Source organism: Ambystoma mexicanum, chromosome 2p (assembly GCF_040938575.1).
Source record: "Ambystoma mexicanum isolate Mex_15411 chromosome 2p, UKY_AmexF1_1, whole genome shotgun sequence".
NCBI lineage: Eukaryota > Metazoa > Chordata > Amphibia > Caudata > Ambystomatidae > Ambystoma > Ambystoma mexicanum.
Genome location: NC_090923.1, coordinates 1,274,433,469 through 1,274,454,777, shown reverse-complemented (window position 1 = coordinate 1,274,454,777; position 21,309 = coordinate 1,274,433,469).

Here is a 21,309-nt window from a genome sequence, read left to right as displayed (position 1 = left end):
TAGCCTTCTCTCACATCTAGACGAAGAGTGCTGCTCAGCCATTTCTCACATCTAGGTTTACTGTGTTGCTTAGCCTTCTGTCACATCTAGGTGAACTGTGCTGCTTATCCATTTCTCACATCTAGGTGAACTGTGTTGCTAAACCATATCTCACATCTAGGTGAACTGTGTTGCTTAGCCATTTCTCACATCTAGGTGTACCACATTCCTTAGCCTTCTCTCACATCTAGGGGAACTGTGTTGCTGAGCCATTTCTCACATCTAGGTCAGCTGTGTTGCTTAGCCTGTTTTCACATCAGGTGAACTTTGCTGCTTAGCCATTTTTCACATCTAGATGAACTTTCTTTTGGTTAGCCATTTCTCACATTTTGGTGAACTGTCTGCTATTTGGTGAAACCTCAGTCTTTTCTCCCACTGTCTAGGAATCTTAAATCTAGGTGTGTTGTCTCATTGTCTACCATTTTGTGAAACCTAGGCCTTTCTTCCTCTATCTAGGAATCTCAAGTATAGGTGTGCTTGCTCACTGGCTGCCAGTGAAACCTAGGCCTTTTCTCCCACTATCTAGGAATCTCAAATCTAGTTGTGCTCGCTCACTGCCTGCCATTTTGTGAAACCAACGCCTTTTCTCCCAATGTCTAAGAATCTTAAATCTAGGTGTGTTGTCTCATTGTCTACCATTTTGTGAAACCTAGGCCTTTCTTCCTCTATCTAGGAACCTCAAGTATAGGTGTGCTTGCTCACTGGCTGCCAGTGAAACCTAGGCCTTTTCTCCCACTATCTAGGAATCTCAAATCTAGTTGTGCTCACTCACTGTCTGCCATTTTGTGAAACCAACGCCTTTCCCCCCACTATCTAGGCATCTCAAATCTAGGTGTGTTCTCCCTTTGTCTACCATTTTGTGAAACCTAGGCCTTTCTCCCACTATATAGGAATCTCAAATCTGGGTGTGTTTTCTTATTGTCTACCATTTTGTGAAACCTTGGCCTTACTCCCACTATCTAGGAATCTCAAATTTAGGTGAGGTGTGTTCTCCCTTTGTCTGCTACAACAACAGGGTTAGGTTTTTTACCTGAAAAGGGACTCATTGCATTCCCTAACCGTTAAACAAACAGTCTTCTTAGCACAACGTAAACGGTTCCTTGGGAGAACTAATTAATGCAGACTTAACTGTCATATGCGTTAAACAAACAAATAGAGAGGATGTGTTCCAGCAAGTGCAACCCGACGAACAGTCACTGATGATCTAGTCCCTCAAGATCACGGCAATAACCATGAAGTACTGAACCTAAGAAATAAGAATAGCTTTTTCTGCAGCCACGATGTTCATCCTCCCATTCCAGCTAATTTATGCTCTCAGGGGATGGATGGGATCGCCTGATCTGTTATATACAGATGCATGCCAAAATTGGAATTGCCACTGGTAAACCACTGGTCCTGAAGAAGATGGGATAAACTACATTAGCTAGTCAAAGGAACAAATCACACTGTGAGACAGACTAGGCGCAATATTTGCCAAAAAATACAGCAATATCACAGCACCACCTATACAGATCCTTTGGAGCAACTGCCTCATCATTCCCCTTGTGATCACGCTAGCCATATCAACAGCCAAACAATCCTATAAACTGCCGACCATCATGCAAAGAAACTGGAGGACCATCAAAAATAGCAACTTATTAGAACTACTGGAAATCAACCAACCACTGACAATGACACTGGATGAAGCTGACCTTGACAGAAAAACAGAACTACTTCACAAATGGATCACCAGAACAATAGACAATATCTCCAAGGAAAAACCTTTAAACCCATCGCACAAAAGAGCGACAGCAAAATGGTTTACCCCCCTGCTCAGCCCCATGAAAAGGAAAAACAGGAAGCTTGAACTAGAATGGAGAAAATAAAACTCCAGGTGAAGAAATTACAATTCCAACAACAAATCCGCTCATACAAAAAGGAAATACATAAGGCCAAAAGGAAATACTACGACAACAGAATCACTAAAGCTGCCAACACCCAAAAAGAACTGTTTAAAATCATGCACGAAATGGGAAACCCCCTGGCGGCAACAACACACCGATAACTTCACTGAAACTATGCAACGATCTTGCAGACCACTTCAAAAACAAAATCAGCACCTTGCAACAGATCATACAGAGCAGACTAAGCAACAACAACATGCAACCCTCTGAACCATCCGAGGATCACCAGAACAAATTCTGAAGCTTCCCCCAAATATTGGCAGCCCATGATGCTTCTCTGGCCACCTTGTTGCCTCCCTCCTCTGCCACCTCTGTGACACTTTTCTCCCTCTCTGACTACCCTGCCTTCTCTTCCTTCCTCCTCTGCCCATCCTCAGGCACCTACAACACTTCTGCAGGGTGTACCTCTGGCCTGTACCCCTCCTTCAAATGTGGCAACCTGCTCCACATCGCTACTCTCAACTCTCCTTCAGCTGTCACACACTCCTCTGACATCTGCCATCTCCTGGAAGAGCTTGATTTGGATGTACTCGGTCTCACCGAAACTTGGCTCATGGCCAGCTCTGTCATGAGTTTTGACACTCTCCTTCCTGATGGCTACAAGATCCCTTCCGAACCCAGAACCAACAGTCCTGGTGGGGGTGTAGCCTTGATTTTCCCAGAGTGGATACGTGCTTATCATTCTAATGCTGCACTACTCCATCTTTAAATGCCTGGCCTGCAGGCTCTCCATCTCTCCTGGCCTCTCTCTCATTGTGGGCACTATCTACAGGATGCCTGGCCAGGTCGACCTCTTCCTCTATGAGTGGGCTGATCTTTCCTCCTCACTCCTTACCTCTACCTCCCAACTTCTCCTCCTTGGAGACTTGAACATCCACCTGGATACTACCACCCCTTCTTTAGGACACTTTCGCAACCTCTGCAATTCTCTCTCTCTCCATTCTTCCCTATGGCCCACCTTACTCTGTAGGACACACCCGGATATTTTGATCTCCTCAGACCTCCCCTTCTCTAACCCTCTCAGCACTCCTCTGTCTTGGAGTGATCACTTTCTCCTTTCTTCCCACCTCTCTCTCTCTTCCCTGCAGATCAACCCGACTTCAGCACTGCCAACTACCTTCTCGGTCATCTGACCCATGAAACATGTGTCAGTTAAGGCTTTTGCCACTATTTTCTCTCCTCCTCCTGCACTTTTGGCTGACTCACACCCCGACAAAGCCCTCTCTAACCTTCATCTCTCTATCTCTAACACTCTGGATGTCCTTGCCCCTGCCATGTGGATCCGCTTGAAGCTCAAATCTAAGTGCAACTCTTGGTACGATTCTGACCTCGCAACCCTTAAATGCAAGTGTAGGGTTGCAGAGAGGAAGATGAGGGTCTTGGTGCGCCCCCCTCAAACTGGCCTACTGCCTGCTCCAAAGGCAGTAAAGACTTGCTGTCCTCTCTAACAAGCGAGCCTACATCCAAGCCCGCATCTCTGCGGCATCTAACAACTCGGCTGAACTTTTCAAAGTCTGCAAGAAGCTGGCCAATCCTGCTGCAGTCTCTACCTCTCTGGTTTCCTGACAGGCCCTCTGCATGGCCTTGGCCTCTCATTTCACTACTAAATCTCAGGACATCCTGTCCACCCTCTCTTCCTCTACCTCCTCTTCATCGTCCTCTACCACTCCTGGCCCGTCTGAGGCCATCTCTCCTCTTCCTTTCTCCTTCTTTCCCCTGTTCACCCCTGATGATGTTTCTAAACAAGTCCGACCTATGAAAGTCTCATCAAAGCAGGTTCTCCCCTGTTCACCCAGAACTATCAAGGACCACATCAACACCCTTGCTCCAGCATTGGCTGATTTCTGCAATCACTCCTTTGCTACTGGAACTCCCCACCCCCCGAAGCACTCTCTTCTGCATCCCCTTCTAAAGAAGCCCTCAGCCGATCCTTCCTCTCCGGCTAACGATCACCCTCACTCCGTTCCTGGGCAAACTCTTGGAAAAGCTGGCCATCTCCCAGCTTAATCTCTACATACAGAATCTGTTGGTTGCCTCAATGAGCACCAGTCTGGCTTTAGAGCTGCCAGAAGCACGGAGACTGCTCTCCTAAACACCTGTGAAGACTTTCTCTCCAATCCTGACACTAATATCCTTTCTGTCCTCATTCACCTTGATCTGTCCCATGCCTTTGACACGATCAACCATGCCATCCTGCTCAATCGTCTCTGGTACAACCTTGGTATTACTGTTCAGGGCCTGGCCTGGTTGACCTCCTTTCTCATCAGCCGACAGTCTCTGGTCCAACTGGGGTATTTCCTTTCTTCCATCCCTCTTTCTGCTTGTGTTGTTCCCCAGGGCTCTAACCTCTCTCTGTGGCTCTTCAACCACTACCTGGGACCTCTTGCCCACCACATTGCTACTTTCTGCTCCAATGTTCAATGTTATGCGGATGACACTCCACTCTCTTCCCGGTTCCCCTCAGCCACCTCTGCTTCTTCTCTCATACCATACTGTCGTGCCGCAATTCCGGAATGGTGTGCCACCAATGATCTCTGCCTTAATGCCAGTAAGACTGAGATTCTCCTCATTGGGACACCTGCTCCATCCTTTCCTCTCTCTCTCTCTGGCCGGCCACTCTGGGCCCTCTTTCTGCTCCTTCCTGTGAGGTTAAGAACCTCGGTTTCATCTTTCAACTCCACCCTCTGCTTCTCTCCTCACATCTCTGACGTCTCTAAGAAGTCAAACTATCAGCTGCACATCCTCAGAGGTATTCTTCCTTTTCTCACTTTCCCCCAGAAGCTCACTGTCTCCAGAGCTCTGGTCCTCTCCAGGCTGTACTATTGGAACAGCCTCTTTCTAAATCTTCCTGCCTCTACTCTTCAACCTTTACAATTTATCCAGAACAGGACTTTGAGACTTTTCCTTGTCCTCAAGCCCAGGGATTGTATCTCTCCAGCTCTGAAATCTCTTCACTGGCTCCCTGTGGCTGCAAGGATCTACTTCAAGACCCTCTGAATTGTCCACACGGCTTTCTGGGGCCTGAGACCGCTCTAACTTCAACTTTCTCTTCCAAAACATCTTCTTTCTCAAGCTCTCTGCTCATCCACCTCCAACTCTCTCCGAGTCAGACACTTCTGCAAGCCGTGAGTTTGGGGCTGATCTATCTCCTCGGCTGGGGCCTCCCTTCTGAACAGCCTCCCTGCCTCTCTCAAACTTGAGCAGACCCTCCCCCGCTTCCATAAGCAATTCAAGACCTTCCTTTTTGCTTCTGCTTTCTCTCTTCCTCTCTCCTGCTGATGCACCGGACTGCTTCACTCACTGGTCACCCTCTGAACTCGGTCCCAGCCCTGCATGTCCAGATGCCCTCACACTGCCTCCGGGCTCCCCACACGTAAGGGGCTGTATCTGCAACCCTACAGTCCTTTCTCTCTGCACTTATGAGCCACGCGCTGGCTGCAATTGTAAGTTAACTGCACTTCCCCTCCCCCCTGGCACTTCTCCCCTTTCCTCTTCCCCGCACGTGCTTGATCTGAATGACGCAAGGCCTAGTAAGATTGTTATTTTGTCCTCCCTTGTTTCCCCCCTCCTTGTCTTGTCGCGCCTAGAAACACTTGTGTACAGGCACGTTATATATCACATCAAGTGGAATTTTGCAAGGTATTAGCACTTCAGCAAAAATAGCATTAGTGCAAACACGTTAAATTTAATTTTACACCAGGGCAATATTTGCTCTAATTATACTGTGGCCTTTGAAAAACATTGGCATAGTGCTGAAAGACATTGAAAGAGTAATTGTTTGGCTCTGGAACAATCCTCCCACCCCCATTGCTAATATCATGCAAACTTGCAATTGCACTTGTGCACAGTTTCTGTAATATGGGCCCTTTATCCCCAGGGAGTTGCATCATCAAGCCATTGTTGAGCAATGTAAAAAGGCCAAGAAGAACCGTAATCCCTCATGCAGCTGAGGTGCTGCAAGCATGTTCAGAAACACAGAAAAGGGGGTGCACCACCTATTCCGTGATACCACGTTGCATGGATCAGGATAAAAGTGTCACCATTTTGTAACTTCGTTGCTGTTACACAACTCGTATCCCACCCCAGCAGCTCATTGAATGTGTCCAAGTATTCAGAAAAAGATGGCATTGCCTTGAGAGCTGCACATGTTGAGTCGGAAATAAGTCACCATTGCAATCTGTTAGGTTTTTGATCTGCTCCCTGTCCATGGTTTGTATGCTTAGGTCATGTCCAGAGTGTTGTTGTGGAATGTTTGGACTGAACTGTGCATGAGTGTTCTACTGAGCATGAGTGTTCCAAGGATAGCAGTTGGGACCTGGAACTTAATGGACAAGGGGGCCGGTGGATGTCTCTCCCTGCCTATGTTATTTACTTAACTGCCCTCATGTACTTACCTGAACCTTGAACCCAGTAAAGATTTATTAAACCCACGTACGGCTCCAACAGTATATTTTACTCCAAAGCATACACGTAACATTGGCGACGAGGATGGGATTTGGCTTTGACCTTGGGAAAGTTGCTGGAGATAGTTCTGCAAGTGAAAGGAGAAACGCTGAATGACAGCAAAGGAGATCTCGAGACAGAGGGCACATGCAGCACAGAGAAGCAGACGGTGCACCAGAGGAGACATCCACCGGCCACCCCATGCTGTCCCTTGGCTGAAGGTGAGCATGCCCCTTTTCTGCTAGAGCCGGCAAAAGACTGCAATTCTGATAATTTGGGGGCTGGCTTGCACCTTAATGGGGCAGTGAACATCAAGAGACTGGTATGGCCGGGGAAGCAGCTCTCTACACACCAATTTGGCATGTGTTTTCCCCAGTGTGTGAGCGCTACAATATGTATATGGCCAAAAGGTTGAGGGGGTGGTCCCTTAAACAAAACAATAGGCTGCTGTGCAGCGTGCAGAAGCACCTACGGCTGGCAGGAGTTGGAAAGTGGTGCGGGTTGTGCCCTCCTTACAGGCAGCAAGGCGTAAATATCCAGGCACTTACCTCTTCTTTATTGGCTGCATTGATTTTGGGCCGTGGAGCGTGCGGTCCGGGCGGCCGTGTTCCCTACATGGTCCATGTGGCACTCAATGGCTCTTGTTGAGGCTGTTGCTCCTGGCGGCCTTGGGGTGACGGTTGGAGCGGAGCCGTCTGTCCGTGGCCGCTCTCACAATCAGAATGATGACGTCAAATGATTGCTGCGGGTGTTGGTGATGGTGGCTGGCGTAGATTCTATTTTCCGTATTCCAGGACCTGGAAGCGCAGTCACCGCATTGCTTTCAGATTGACGAAGGTTTAAAGAAAAGGACCTTCCAACGTGAGATACGTGCTCTGCTTCCGTGTTCATATAGGAAACACAACGTTGGACATCGGATGTTCCGGCAGCCACTGTGAACTGTACAATCTCTTTATTCAGGTACTGCATGTTAAAGGACAATTAAAGAGAGAACAACCTACGCAGCTCAGGCTCTGCAGCGCAGGATGTTATACCTAATGTCACATTATGTGGGACTGGCTGACAAGCTCTATTTAGGAGATATGTCATTCTTTATGCTCATGTCCGTGTTTAAATGAAAACAGAGACACGCTACAGAGCTATTTGGAATTTCGGCCATGACTACGTCTAAAGTCAACTCAACTGGCGAACCCAGACATGCAGTGATGTGCCACGATGTTGGAGGAACTGCGTTTTGAACTTAAGTACTGGGAGTTATTTATAGGTGTCGCAGTGATTTTAACAAATCTTATGGTCAACCCATTTATTGATTGAGTATTTGCCACTCCTGGTGGAGGTGTTGTTTTTGGAAACTTTGTTGATTTGATATATTGCATCCCAGACTGAATTGTCACATGTGCTAACCTTGCAAAATGTTTTCCATGAACTTATCAGTGGGGCTCTGAGGACTTTAATGCTTGGATTTGGGAGGCGTTATTTTTGAATTGCATTATTTCCACTTTTGGGTCTGATTCGTTCCACTGATATGTTATGGGAAGGGCAGAGTAATGTAACAACTTGAAGTGGCATTATGATCTGTGAGAGAGAGTCTGGTTTGGGAGATGTGTGACATGGTTTGGCACATCAGGTGTCAGCAGTCTGGCATAGTAGGTGCCATTGGTTTGGCATAGGTTGTGCCATGGTTGGCACGTTAGATGCCATTGGTTTGGCATAGGTTGTGCCATTGTGGGATATTAGATGCCATTGGTTAGGCATGGATTGTGCCATGGTTGGCATATTAGGTGCCATTGGTTTGACATAGGTTGTGCCATGGTTGGCATGTTAGATGCTATTGGTTTGGCATAGGTTGTGTATTAGTGCACAAGAAGTGCCATTTGTTCGGCATAGCTGTGCCACAGTTTGATTTGGTGATGCCATTGTTTTAGCATAGTATCTACACAAGTTGCATTGTAGATGCTTTTGGGTTTGGTGCATGATGTGCACATGACGTCACTGATTGGGCGTTAGTAGTACATTTGAAGTGTACAATTTATGCCTTTGGTCTGGCATAGGATGTGCATTGGAGTTGCATATGAGATGTGTGCATGCCATTATGGGTTTGTGCTAGGCGCAATGTTGTGTAACACATCAATAGTAATGTGTTATGTGTCGAATTGACCCATGAAAAGGAAATGTAAATGAAATAGGTGTCATGCATGGTATGTTAACAAACTATTTTTCCACAGGTACACACAGATGAAATGTTTGTTTAACCTATTAATATCTTTGCCACATGTACGCACAGTACCTCTCTGCAGGCTTCAATTATGGTTCTATTCCGGGCGCATATTTTGTGTTAATGTTCACCATATTTAATGCTGAATTCGAGGCTGTGTGGAGGTGTGAGTGGAGTTGGTTATGGGTTGCGTGTACTGGACAAGGGTCAGTCATGTTGTTAAAATGTGGAAAACTGTTGATGGGGATAGTCCCATCAGCTTATTTTTGCGGAACAAATTTACTCCTGGCGCGTGTGCTAGGTTTTGAAGGTGTGTGTGCACACCTTGTAGTTGTAAGTTGGATGATTAGATTGTTTTGCATGTAATATGGTGGTTATGGTTGCCTGGTGAATGAGGGCTGGTTCCCTGTTATTTGACGTCTGTGGTGGGGCCCGCTGCAGAGTTGTTGTTTGTCTATGGTTGGTGCTTAGCTGTTTTGAGCTAGAGTAAGGTAAAGTGAGGATAGCAAATTTTGCTCTGAGCTGTAGCTTGGTAATTCAGAGTTGTATTGAAGAGGATTTGTCGGACCTGACCGCTGTGGTCAGTATCAAACTTTTTGTGTTCAGAGCAATGTTGCATCTTCTCCCTGTGTTTTATCCTGTTGTTGTCTGGTTATATAGGGGGAAGATGTGTTAGGTTTTTGATCTGCTCCCTGTCCATGGTGTGTATGCTTAGGTCATGTCCAGAGTGTTGTTGTGGAATGTTTGGACTGAACTGTGCATGAGTGTTCCACTGAGCATGAGTGTTCCAAGGATAGCAGTTGGGACCTGGAACTGAATGGACAAGGGGGCCGGTGGATGTCTCTCCCTGCCTATGTTATTTACTTAACTGCCCTCATGTACTTACCTGAACCTTGAACCCAGTAAAGATTTATTAAACCCACGTACGGCTCCAACAGTATATTTTACTCCAAAGCATAAACTTAACACCAGACCAATTCACTGTAGCAACCTTATTAACAATCAACAGTTCCAATATTGTTACTATTTCCTCCAGAGGATGGAAAATATATAATGTAGGCCTCCTGATTCCCAATCATAAATGTGTGCCACAGTACTTCCCTCATGATAGCGTCATCAATGCCCACAGCTCTAAGTGCGGATTGCCTAAGGTGCACGAGAGATGTGCACGCCATCAACAGGTGGTTTAGAGTTTCCATTATGTCCTCACCACAGATAAGGCATGTTCTATGTTCTTTAGGTGTATTTGACCACGCTCCCGTGATCTCAAGGTATTTTACCACATTGAACTTAATTTTAAGGTAATCCCACACTGGCCCATTACCCACAAAGTGTTTGATGTAGCTAGGAGACTCCACCCTTTCCTAAATGTACTCAGTGAATGCTGCAAAATTACTTTGAAGCTACATCCATGGTGAGTTCATGACTATAATTGAGCCGCGTCATCTTCATAATTTTCTTGGATGTTTTATAAATCAAATATTGGGCTGATTAAGCTCGGTATAAAGTACCACTGCACTATAAGACAAAAGCAATTTTCAGGAACAAAAGGCCTGAATTTGGGTTAATTAGCAAACCAACAATGGGCCTCATTACGGGTCCGGGGGTAACTGTGCCGGTGCTACCTGCGGGCTGTCGCCGGACCCGTAGAGAATTACTGGCGCCTGACTTCCCGGTGCCACCAGTGCCACCAGGCTATTCCAAGTACGGTCGCCGGGAAATGAGGCGCCAGCAATTTCGTTACTCCCCATTCCCATAGATTCCAATAGGACTCCATGGGAGTGGGTACACAGATGCACCCGCACTGTTGTTAACAGTGCCCGTGCTTCCGCGATGGCTTTTCCTTGCCGTGACCGCTGTGCCTGGCAGGGTCAGACCTGCCGGGCAGAGTGGCTCCGGCAGGCAAACCCGTAGTTTGCCAGTCTGGAAATAACAGTGCTGGTAAGCTTACCGGCACTGTTGGTTTCATACTGGCAAACTTAGAATGATGCCCAATGTCTTGTTGATGTGGCGCTTAACTGGAGGACTACTTTCAGTGATAGGTGGTGCTGTGGCATGTGAGACTTGGCTCAAAAAGATTATACTACACACACATATATACACACACACACACACAAGTGTGATGAATTAGATACTGCCTTGCAGAAGTACAAGGATGAGTTGAGGCTAAAATGCCCACTCAGCCCTCACACTGCTACAAACCAAGAGCCAACACAATCATCAAGGTAAAACAGGCAAAGTTAAGAGATATACCTCTGCCTTTGTGGTAACATGGGCAGAGGGAAGGCTATGTTCTTAGGAAGGGTGAGAATTTGATTCAGTAGCGACCCTAAGCATAACAGTCCAAAATAAAGGGAATGTCCAATCAAGTTTCTATAAAAATAGATATACTTTGATAAAACACACCATCTGCAAAATAATTTAATGGAAAAATTCTACACAAAACCCACCCCTGAGGAAAGAATATAGAATAAGCAACGATATCACACTGCAGTACTCTGGGTAGTGAATCAGGGGTGTAAATGAAGTCAAAACCACAATAGTCTTTAAAAAGGATATGTTTCTAGGCAGCAAAAGGGAATTGGTGGCCTAACCAGTCTCTGGGGACCAGAACCGGAACAAGGGGGCAGTTAATAGTCATTAGTAACTGTGTGCAGTCCGTGACCATTCGCCAGCACTGAGCCAGACTTCTTAGTGCTGGACAAGCTTTTTGAAGATCAGGACAGTGCAAAAAGGCTGCACCAGAGGGTTCTGCTTGGTCAAATGTGTTGAACGTTTCATAAAAACACAGCTCCAAGCAGTTCAATGGCCAAAACACCAGGATCCCAGCTGTCTTGGCTCTCAGAGTGCTTTGAGTCCCAATCCAAGGGCTCAGGGGCAAGATGAGTCCTTTCATGTGCTCCCAAACAGTGGGAAGGCTGGCACACAACTGCGGGGGACCTTCAACACAAAGAGGTCCTTGGTACTGCTGTGGCTGGCAGAGAGGCAGGTACTTGTTCCAGCAGCAGTTCACCCCGACTGGTCCTTGTCGATGGTTAGGGGACAGACCGTTCCTCTACCTTGGACACCCAGCCTTCACCTCACTGGTGGAGGACTTTGGAAATATCAACTCTCCCAACAGAGGTCCAATGAAACCCTCTTGAAAGGTTGGAGTCCAAAAGATGATTCCAAGATGATTCAAAGAAGTGGTGCGAGACAACTTATTTCTTTTAGAGTCCCACAGGTGATTGGACTAAAGCTATCCTGCCTTAGTGGTCATATCCCTGTTCTTGAAACAAGTGGGCTTTGTCCTTCTGACATCACACCCATAGAGCTTTGCTCTAGAAGAAGTGCAGAGGACAGGAACGAGAAAGAGGCACAGTGAAACAAGATGGATGAAGTCTTCCTGCACCGTACAGAGCCCCACTGTCTACTCTAGACCATCCCACTCTCCTTCTCACTAGGAACAAAGACCTTTTGAAATGCAGCACCTTGGTGTGAGGCTGCTCCCTTTGAATCGGTGTGCTCCATTGATGCCATGGCACAGTCTAGCTGCCTGTTGTGTGGCTGCCGCTGGTGGAGGATATTACCTGCCCTCACAAAGAGATCAAATAAGAGGCATGGCCATTCAGGTTCCTATCCTCTCAATTGGCAGGCACAGCACGTCTGGCCTAAATACACATCAGCTTCGACAGCTGAGCTGACTCAAAGGGGCTTACATGTGTGTGATATAAAATTGGATGTGGCTGCAATGATCATACGTAGTGCCATGCGCCATTCCTTAGCACGGACATAGCTTTATTTTAGAGTTTACCTTGTCACCATCAGGGCTACTTAGGATCATCATAGGTTTGGTACAGGGGGTGCCTCTCTTAAATGCAGCCCTTTGGTGCAGAGACTTGGCTGTCAATAATGCTGTCAAATGGGCAACTGTGATCCCTGAAACTTCTCTCTGGCATTGGTAGAGCAGGTGCTGCAAATGAGGATACTCATGCAGAAGGACACAGATAGACAAAATGCTTTTGGCATGGAGTTTATTAAAGGGTAATCTAAAATGTGTCCAGTTACATACAAAGGGAGTAATTCATGGAATCAAGCACGGAAGTGGCGCAATCGGCTGGTGCACAGAGGGAGCGTGCGCCAGCTTGTGCCAGCCGCGTGTGCCAAAACCCATTTTGACACACAGCGTATTCATGGATTTAAACATCCATAACCAGCCGTGGCACAGCGACCCTGCAGCAGCGCCAGTTACACCCCCAACTCCGCCCCGTGCGCCAAAAACATCTGCACAAATCCCCTACATGGTGCAAAGGCCAGGGGACTAGCATACAGCACCCCAACAATGAAATCAGGCTAGAAACACCACTCAGCCCTCACGCGACAACCTAATTGCATGTAAAACTCCTTGCGCACCCCTACGAATATACGTACCCCGCTCGTGCCAGCCCAATCGCATGTAAAACTCATTGCGCACCCCTATGAATACGAGTACCCTGCTCGCAGCAGCCCAATCGCGTGTAAAACACCTTCGGAATACGCGTACCCCACTCGCTCCAGCCCAATCTCATGTAAAACTCCTTGTGCACCCCTCAGAATACACGTACCCAGCTCACGCCAGGCCAATCGCGTGTAAAACTCCCTGTGCACCCCTCGGAATACGCATACCCCGCTCACGCCAGCCCAATCACGTGTAACCTCCTGTACCCCACTCGTGCCAGCCCAATCGTGTGTAAAACTTCCCACGCACCCCTCGGAATACGCATACCCCGCTCACACCAGCCCAATCACGTGTAACCTCCTGTACCCCACTCGTGCCAGCCCAATCGTGTGTAAAACTTCCCACGCACCCCTCGGAATACTTGTACCCCGCTCACGCCAGCCCAATCGCGTGTAAACTCCTGTACTCTGCTCGCACCAGCCAAATCATGTGTAAAACTACCCGCGCACCCCTCGGAATATGCGTACCCCACTCGCCCCAGCCCAATCGCATGTAAAACTCCTCACACACCCCAATGAATACGCGTACCCCGCTCGCGCCAGGCAAATAGTGTGGAAAAAGTTCCCCCTGTAGTGTGGGCTGCCTGTGGGGCATGGTCAGGGTGGATGGGCTTCCTGTGGGGCATGGGGAGGACGGATGGTCTGCCTGCGGGGCATGGGGAGGGTGGATGGGCTGCTTGCTGGGCATGTCCAGGGTTGATGGGCTGGCTGCAGTGCATGGTCAGGGTGGATGGGCTGCCTGCAAGGCATGGGGAGGGTGGAAGGTCTGCCTGCAGGGCATGGGGAGGGTGGATGGGCTGCATGCTGGGCATATCCAGGGGTGATGGGCTGCCTGCGGGGCATGGCGAGGATGGATGGGCTGCCTGCGGGGAATGGGATGGGTGGATGGGCTGCCTGCTGGGCATGTCCAGGGGTGATGGGCTGGCTGTGGGGCATGGTCAGGATGGATGAGCTGCCTGCGGGGCATGGGGAGGGTGGATGGGCTGCCTGCTGGGCATGTCCAGGGGTGATGGGCTGCCTGCGGGTCATGGACAAGGGTGTAGGGTGGTCCCCTGTGGTGAGGGCTGCTTGAGGGTCATGGACAGGGGTGTAGGGTGGACCCCTATGGTGTGGGCTGCCTGCAGAGGGTGCATGTGGCTCCTCACCACACTTCTGCGCGAATCCGGGGGTACACGAGTGAGCTTTCCATGCGAATTTGCTGGCGCGAGTGGGGTACGTGTATTCTGGGGTATGCGAGTGATAATTAAACACGATTTTGCTGGCGAGAGCAGGATACGTGTATTCTGGGGTACGCGAGTGTGCTTTACACATGATTTCGTTGGTGGGGGAGGGGTACGTGTATTCTGGGGTACGCAAGTGCGCTTTACACGTGATTTTGCTGGCGGGAGCGGGGTACGTGTATTCCGGGGTACGCGAGTGAGAATTACACATGATTTTTCTGGCGCGAGTTGGTCATATGTATTCCGGGGTACGCGAGTGCACATTACATGCGATTTGGCAGTGTGGGCCCTCCCGGGTGTTCCCTCCCCCCTCCCCATGCCCCGCAGGCAGCCCATACCACAGGGGACCACCCTACACCCTGACCATGCCCCACAGACAGCCCATCCACCCTGACCATGCCCACAGGCAGCCCATCACCCCTGACCATGCCCTGTAGGCAGCCCACATGGCATCATGCACTTGTGAGCCCCAACCCCCCCCCACCAGTGACAGGCACCTGACAGCAGGCCCCAACTCATGTGCCCCCAGCCCATCCCCATTGACAGCAACCTAATAGCAGGCCCCGACTCATGTCCCTCCATCCCACCCCCAATGACGGCAATAACACCCCACGCTGCAGCACCCCAGTCCAAACACACAACCAAATATTGTACCCACTCCCCACTATAAGTACCATGCCTTGACATTCAAAAAACCACACACATGCACCCAAAGACATGCCCAACAGAGCCACACAGTGGTGACACATGACAGAGGCAATGTACAGTGACACATGCACAAAACTAATGAGAGTAGACCACACCAATAATGAAGATTTGTGAAATGTATTAAAAATAAAACAAAATGACAAAATCAAAACTACACATGCAAATGAAGAAATTATGAAAGCAATACGAAAAAGAAAGTAAAATCCAAGTAAAAACAAAAATCCAAGACATGAAAACTGAGAAGTGGTCCATCGCCAAAGTCCATAGAAATAAATCCAAAATTGAAAAGCATAAAAAACCATTACTTCATGGGATGACGTAAAAAAGAAAGTATTGCAAGTGATTTCAATCCAGCACTCCAACTAAGTCAATGTCTAGTATGATATGCCCAATGGAAACCCTTTATATATTTTTATGTCAAAAGTTCTTTTAATTCTGGATGATGTGCCCTTATATAACACCCCTCTCTTTGACTCCCCAGCCCCCCCCCCCGGTCTCACTGAACCAATAAAAAGGTTGTTTTGCAAAGTTAAAAGATTTATTTGAAGAATTGAACAATATATAGATTACACTTTTATGAATATATATAATATCTGAATATCACACTTATGAATATGAACAATGATCAGCAATGGGTAATATTACAATATCAACAATCTCTTTAATAATAATGTAGCCGTGAATAACTTTGTGTGGGTTGAATGAAATGCAGTGATATGAAAGAATGCAACACAGAAATAAATTTGATATGAATTTAACCAAAGACAAGGTGATCACTCTATCCCCCTGTTATTACTCACTCCCCCCAATATGCAATATGAATAGATGGAATGAGGGCACACAGGTATCAGGAATAACAATCAACAATTGCAATTTCAACCCCGATTGCCCCCAGCAAGCTTAGAGAAAACAGTAAGGATCTAAACAGGTCAATTGCTTTTAAACGTGGTTTGAATTGAATGGGAAAAATGCTAAAATTATTTTAATTCGCTACATTGAATTCAGAACTAGTGAGAGTGGCTCTGGATTGGTTCAGGTCAACACTAGCAATGATTGTAGAATGATTAGCAGATGGAAAACGAAATTCAGAAGTTGAAATCAAGAAATAGCTGTTTTTACATGTAGTGAAATTGGGCCAAATGCAAATTCGTGGCAACTTTTCCGTGTGTGAGAAACACAATTACAGCACAACCATAAAGAATTGGAATGTTGTTTTGAGTTTGTTTGAAAGCTGGGGATGTTAGCTTCAAAATGACATTTAAATGTCGTTCATAGCACATACGGTTCAAAAGTCACAGAGGTTTTAGTAAAGGTCGATTTTTCTCAAAAGGAGTCAAGATTTCAAATTAAATTGCGCTTTGAATTACAAACAGGTTGGCTTACACTAACAATGATCACAGGATTAGATGGATGAGAAAGGATTCAGAATGGGTAAAAGAGATTCGACAATGCAGTCTGGATATGTTGGAATGGGTTGGATGGATTACTTTAAACTAAGAGATGACTATGGACAGTTCTACGCTAAATACTCAGAACTCTGGTTTAAAATGAACCCGTCAAAGATCTGGTTAAGGGTTTGGCCTGGACTTCGCTCGCCCCCGGACAGGTCTCAGGCGCTTGGTTCTGCTCTCAGCACTCTGGTCTCTGCGCAGCCTCTTACACTGGATCTGACGGGTTCTGTGTTACAGCTCTGCTGGACTGATCTGGAACTTTGGTTTCTAGCAAAGGTTGTTGGCCAGAAGCAGCAAACATCTCAGCCAGGCTGTTGAATGGGTTAGGCCCTGTGGAAGTTTAGGGGTTAAATCAGGATGCTAGATTTTAAAGGCTTGCTGAAAAGGGTTCAGCTTTTTGGGTTAGGTCTCTGCTTCAGGGTTCTGGAGTCTGGTTCTAGAGATGGGTTCTGGGGATGGGTTCTTCCTGTAGAGCGCTTCGCCGGTGGATCAGTGATGAGTGAAAGTGTGTCTTTGGGTCCTCAACAGTCCCTATTTATCAATTTTCCAAAGGGGTGGGGAGGCTGATTCTACTATGCCCAACCCTCTAAGGATCTGATAGGTCAGAGAATTCTCCCTCTCCTGATTTGAGAAAAGGAACAGTGTGTCATGATGTGTCATCATGTGTCAGAGTGACACTGTGTTTAGGGTCCAGAAGAAATCCCTCCTCTTCGCTTTTACTTAGAAAATCTATATTTCCCAAAAAACATATTTCCAATATGCACAACTTGCTCATCATATATATTTACATGATAGATTGACTAAGGTACGTTTCTGTCAAAGTCTCATGTTCCTACGAGTTTTGGTTCACAAATCTTTCGCGCTTTTGGTTGGTTACACATTTTTGGATCTGTACAATTTTTTAGACATACATGCACATACCCTCTGGGCATATTCCTGTAATGTTTCATGTTCCTAGCATAATCACAATCGCTACAATATTAAAATGTTCATGGTTCAGTCTCTGAATGTCGCACAGATTCCAGATTAGTTTTAAACTGTGAGTGAATTTTTCATTTTAATAATCTCTAAATTTCATATTTTTGTCAGTTCGGTACAATATTTTTTAAGTCTTTTCCCAAAACATACAGTTTCTTCAATTTCAAATCCACATGTTTAGTCTGGCCCGCCTCCAAGGTTTGGCTGAGTCAGAGAGTCACATGGCTTGTCTTCCTGCCAGGGCTGGTTTCTGTTCACACCTGAATTAGCATTCCCATTCAGTTCAAGGGAGTTCTTTGTTTCTTTCCCAGAGCATCATGCCAGAGTGCCCCTCCCATTTCCTTTCAAAATTGCCTCTCATATACTCATCAGTGCTCAGGGGAAACAATTCCTTTGTTTAGGCAGAAGGTGTGGAATGTTTTTGAAGCTCAGTGTGGGAAACCTTAACTTTGAAACACAATGTCTGAAATTGTTGTGTCTTAAAATATAACTTACATTTTTAACAAATACATCAACCAATTTCTTAATTCAAGCCTTTTTAAAATACAGTTTTGAATTGTCTCCACCTCGTAGGCTTCTGATAGCAAGGCTTTCTTTGGCATACTTTGAGTTCAATGCACAACTTTACACATGACAGGTTTTAGAAATCGCCAGCTTCTGACAGAGGTTAGTAACGGTATTGCACCCATTTTTTACATATTTCTCCAAGCAAGCAATCTTCATCTTCTTCTGGTAAGTGTACCTCTGTGGACATTGTATTTATGTGGATTCTTGAAGTAGAATGATATTTAACACCCAACAAGGAGGTTGGGTCTTTTGGTGGTTTGTGAGCCATGATTTTTGCAAATTTGACAATCAAGAAAAACAGATTTTCACACAGCTCTGTGTTTCTTTTGCTATCAGCCTTGCTCTGTGGGCAGCCAAATGATGGGTTTTGGCAGTGGTCTCCTGTGTTACCACTGACATAGGCAAAAGTGGATGTGGCCTATTTTTCAGATTTTTACTGTGCATTTCTGTGTGATTTTTAGCGAGCAGCATGCTTTCCGGCGGCCATTCTGATGTTCCTGATGCAAGCAATGCACAGTAATGTTGCAGGGCCTGGACTAGTGGGTTGAAACATCCCACAGTATGTACATGTCCAGAACTATTTACAATGACAGTCTGAAGGGTCCATGATCCCAAGAGAAAATGAAACCTACAAAAACCCCTATGTAAAACACAACTATATACAAAAAGTGGAGCAAAGTCTGTGTACTCCAAATTATAAAAAAACGAAATGAAACCTAAACCTAAATAACTATATACAAAGGCGGTGGGCTAGTCCGACGGCTCTCTTTTTGATGTCCTGGGCCATGGCATCATCGAACTCCACGTCGATGTTCCAGAGGCGGGCCTGTTCCCTGGCCTTGAGGTCCATGCGAGTTGCCTCAACACACTTAGCCCGCCTCAATGACTGGTACATAGAGTTCTCTGCCCTGAACATTGTGAGATGTGCCCTCTCTGCCCGCCAACGCTCTGCATCTATTTGCTGGCCCAACCGCTGCCACACGGAAGACACTCCCAATCCTGGGTTCTCCTGCCCACCGGCCAATGCCTGTCCCCGGGATGTTGATGGCCCCGAGCCATGATGCCTCCCATGCTGAGCCTGCTGCTGCCTCCAGTGCAACTGCCTTTGGCACCACAACGGCATCCAAGCTGATGGAATCCTCTGGTGGCGTTGTGCACGTGCCCTGCTTGTAGATGCCTGCACATCTTCCATTTGCTGGGGTCCAGTTGGTGGGTGGCCACCCCCGCTGGACCTCTGACTCCTGACTGTGGCAGCGATGTATCCTCTACCAGCCTGGCCACTGGCTCATATGCAGCTCCACAGGGGGCCCAGGTGAAACTTGGGCGGGAAGATGGCACGGAGGATGACTGGCGCATAGGGGGTTCAGTTGAGGAGGGGGTCACAAGAACCTCCAGAACACGGAGGAATCCAGTGCCGATGACCTGTCCTAGTAGTTTGACGTGCCCGAACAGGTATTCGAAATGACATGCCTTGTCCTGACAAGATCCTTGCACGTCATCCCGAATACCATGTGCACGCACTGCCAAACCAGCTACGACAGGCTCAATCCGGTCAGGGATTGCCACGTCCACAGGGAGAGGAAGGACAGTTGTTGGTCGTACATCCCCTCCCTGAAAACGGTCTGGACAAAGGCATCCCTGCTGGTGCCGGATGATGCAGACACAGGATCGGGGACAGGATTACACACAGGCACCTTTGCGGTGGCCTGTGCTGCCTCCTGCCCCTGGACTGCACCACTAGCACCAGTGGAATCCCCCCTTCCAGGCCCCGTGGGTGGGGCTGTCACGCCCTCCTCCTCAACCAAACCCCCCACCAACCTGGATGACTCTGTGCCGTCTTCCTCCATAGGCCCCTGTGGGGGCTCAGCTGCCCCTTCTGCTGCCAAGGAGTCCACCTCCAACCTCCCCCTCTTGGACCTTCCCTCGGCAGCTGCGGCCATGGACGCAGCACCAGACTCCTCACTCCCGGAAGATATGATTACATGGGAGGGGAGCCGGGCCTTGCGTCTCCGGCTGGCGGTGGCATCCCTGCCGCTGTGCTCCACAGCACCGTCTCCGCCCTCTTCATCAGTTGACGCTGCAGACAGGGAGAGATAGAACACAGGGATCAGGGCACTGTAAAATGGTCTGATACACACATGACAGTTGCACATGAGTGGCATTGGCAAACTTCACAGATGGCATCACACTCCCCAACACTCATATCATATGAACCCACACACATGCACAAATGAACTGGTATCGTGCAACAGGCATCAGAATCCATACACACGTAACTGCATGAACAAACAAAGGTTGGCATGACATCACAAGCAACATGGGGAGTGACGATCACATGCACACACGCCACCAGACAGACATGCATCTGTACATCTCCACCACCTGTCACAGTGCAATCATCGGCAACTAAGTCACATCTGCCAATCAGGTACCCACATGTTCGGGTCACATGCATCCATGGCGTCTCATAGTCACACACTGTAAAACACACACACGCACATGTACACCGTGCATGTACATGAAGGTGGGATCAGCATCAGCATCCATGTGTCTCACCCCAAACATGGCATAGTACATACCCAGAAATGCAAACATGTGTGCATCTCCACATGCAGTTGGGCATCACGCATTGGAACACATACACCATTGATGTGCATCACACCTGACTGGACTCACATGCAGCACTGGCATGTCCCTGCACACACATGGGCCATGTCAGACATATGTCCAAGCTGCACACTCCTGCCACACCTCAACATGCACTGCGTCCAATGAGTACGCATGGACACTTACCGCTCGACTCCAGACGGGTCTGCATCTCGAGGACCTGGAGGTGAATTGCTGGGCGAATGCATTCCAGGACCCTCATCTGGTCGGTGGTAAGCAGGACACACACTGTATCCGCTGCATCCAAGAGGCGCCGGGCCTTCCTGAGGGCCCTGGACCTGAAGTTCTCCCAGTGCTTATGGACATGTTTCAGGTTGCAGGTTTCCACCCCCTCTGCGTTGATGGCACCCACGATGTCCAACCAGATCCTCTCCTGTCCATCCATGTCGGTGCGTGCTCATCCAAAGAGGGCATTATAATGCACCAGGACTTGCTCCACCAGGATGCCACCCTCTCCTGCAGTGAAGCTGGCAGCCCTCTGCCGGGGCGTTGCCACTGGTCCCAGATGGAGTTTGGCCCGACATGGCAACCCCAGAGGCAGGTGTGGGTGGGCAACTGGGTCCTGGTGCTGGGCTGTGGAGCGATGAACACCAGTCAAGAGT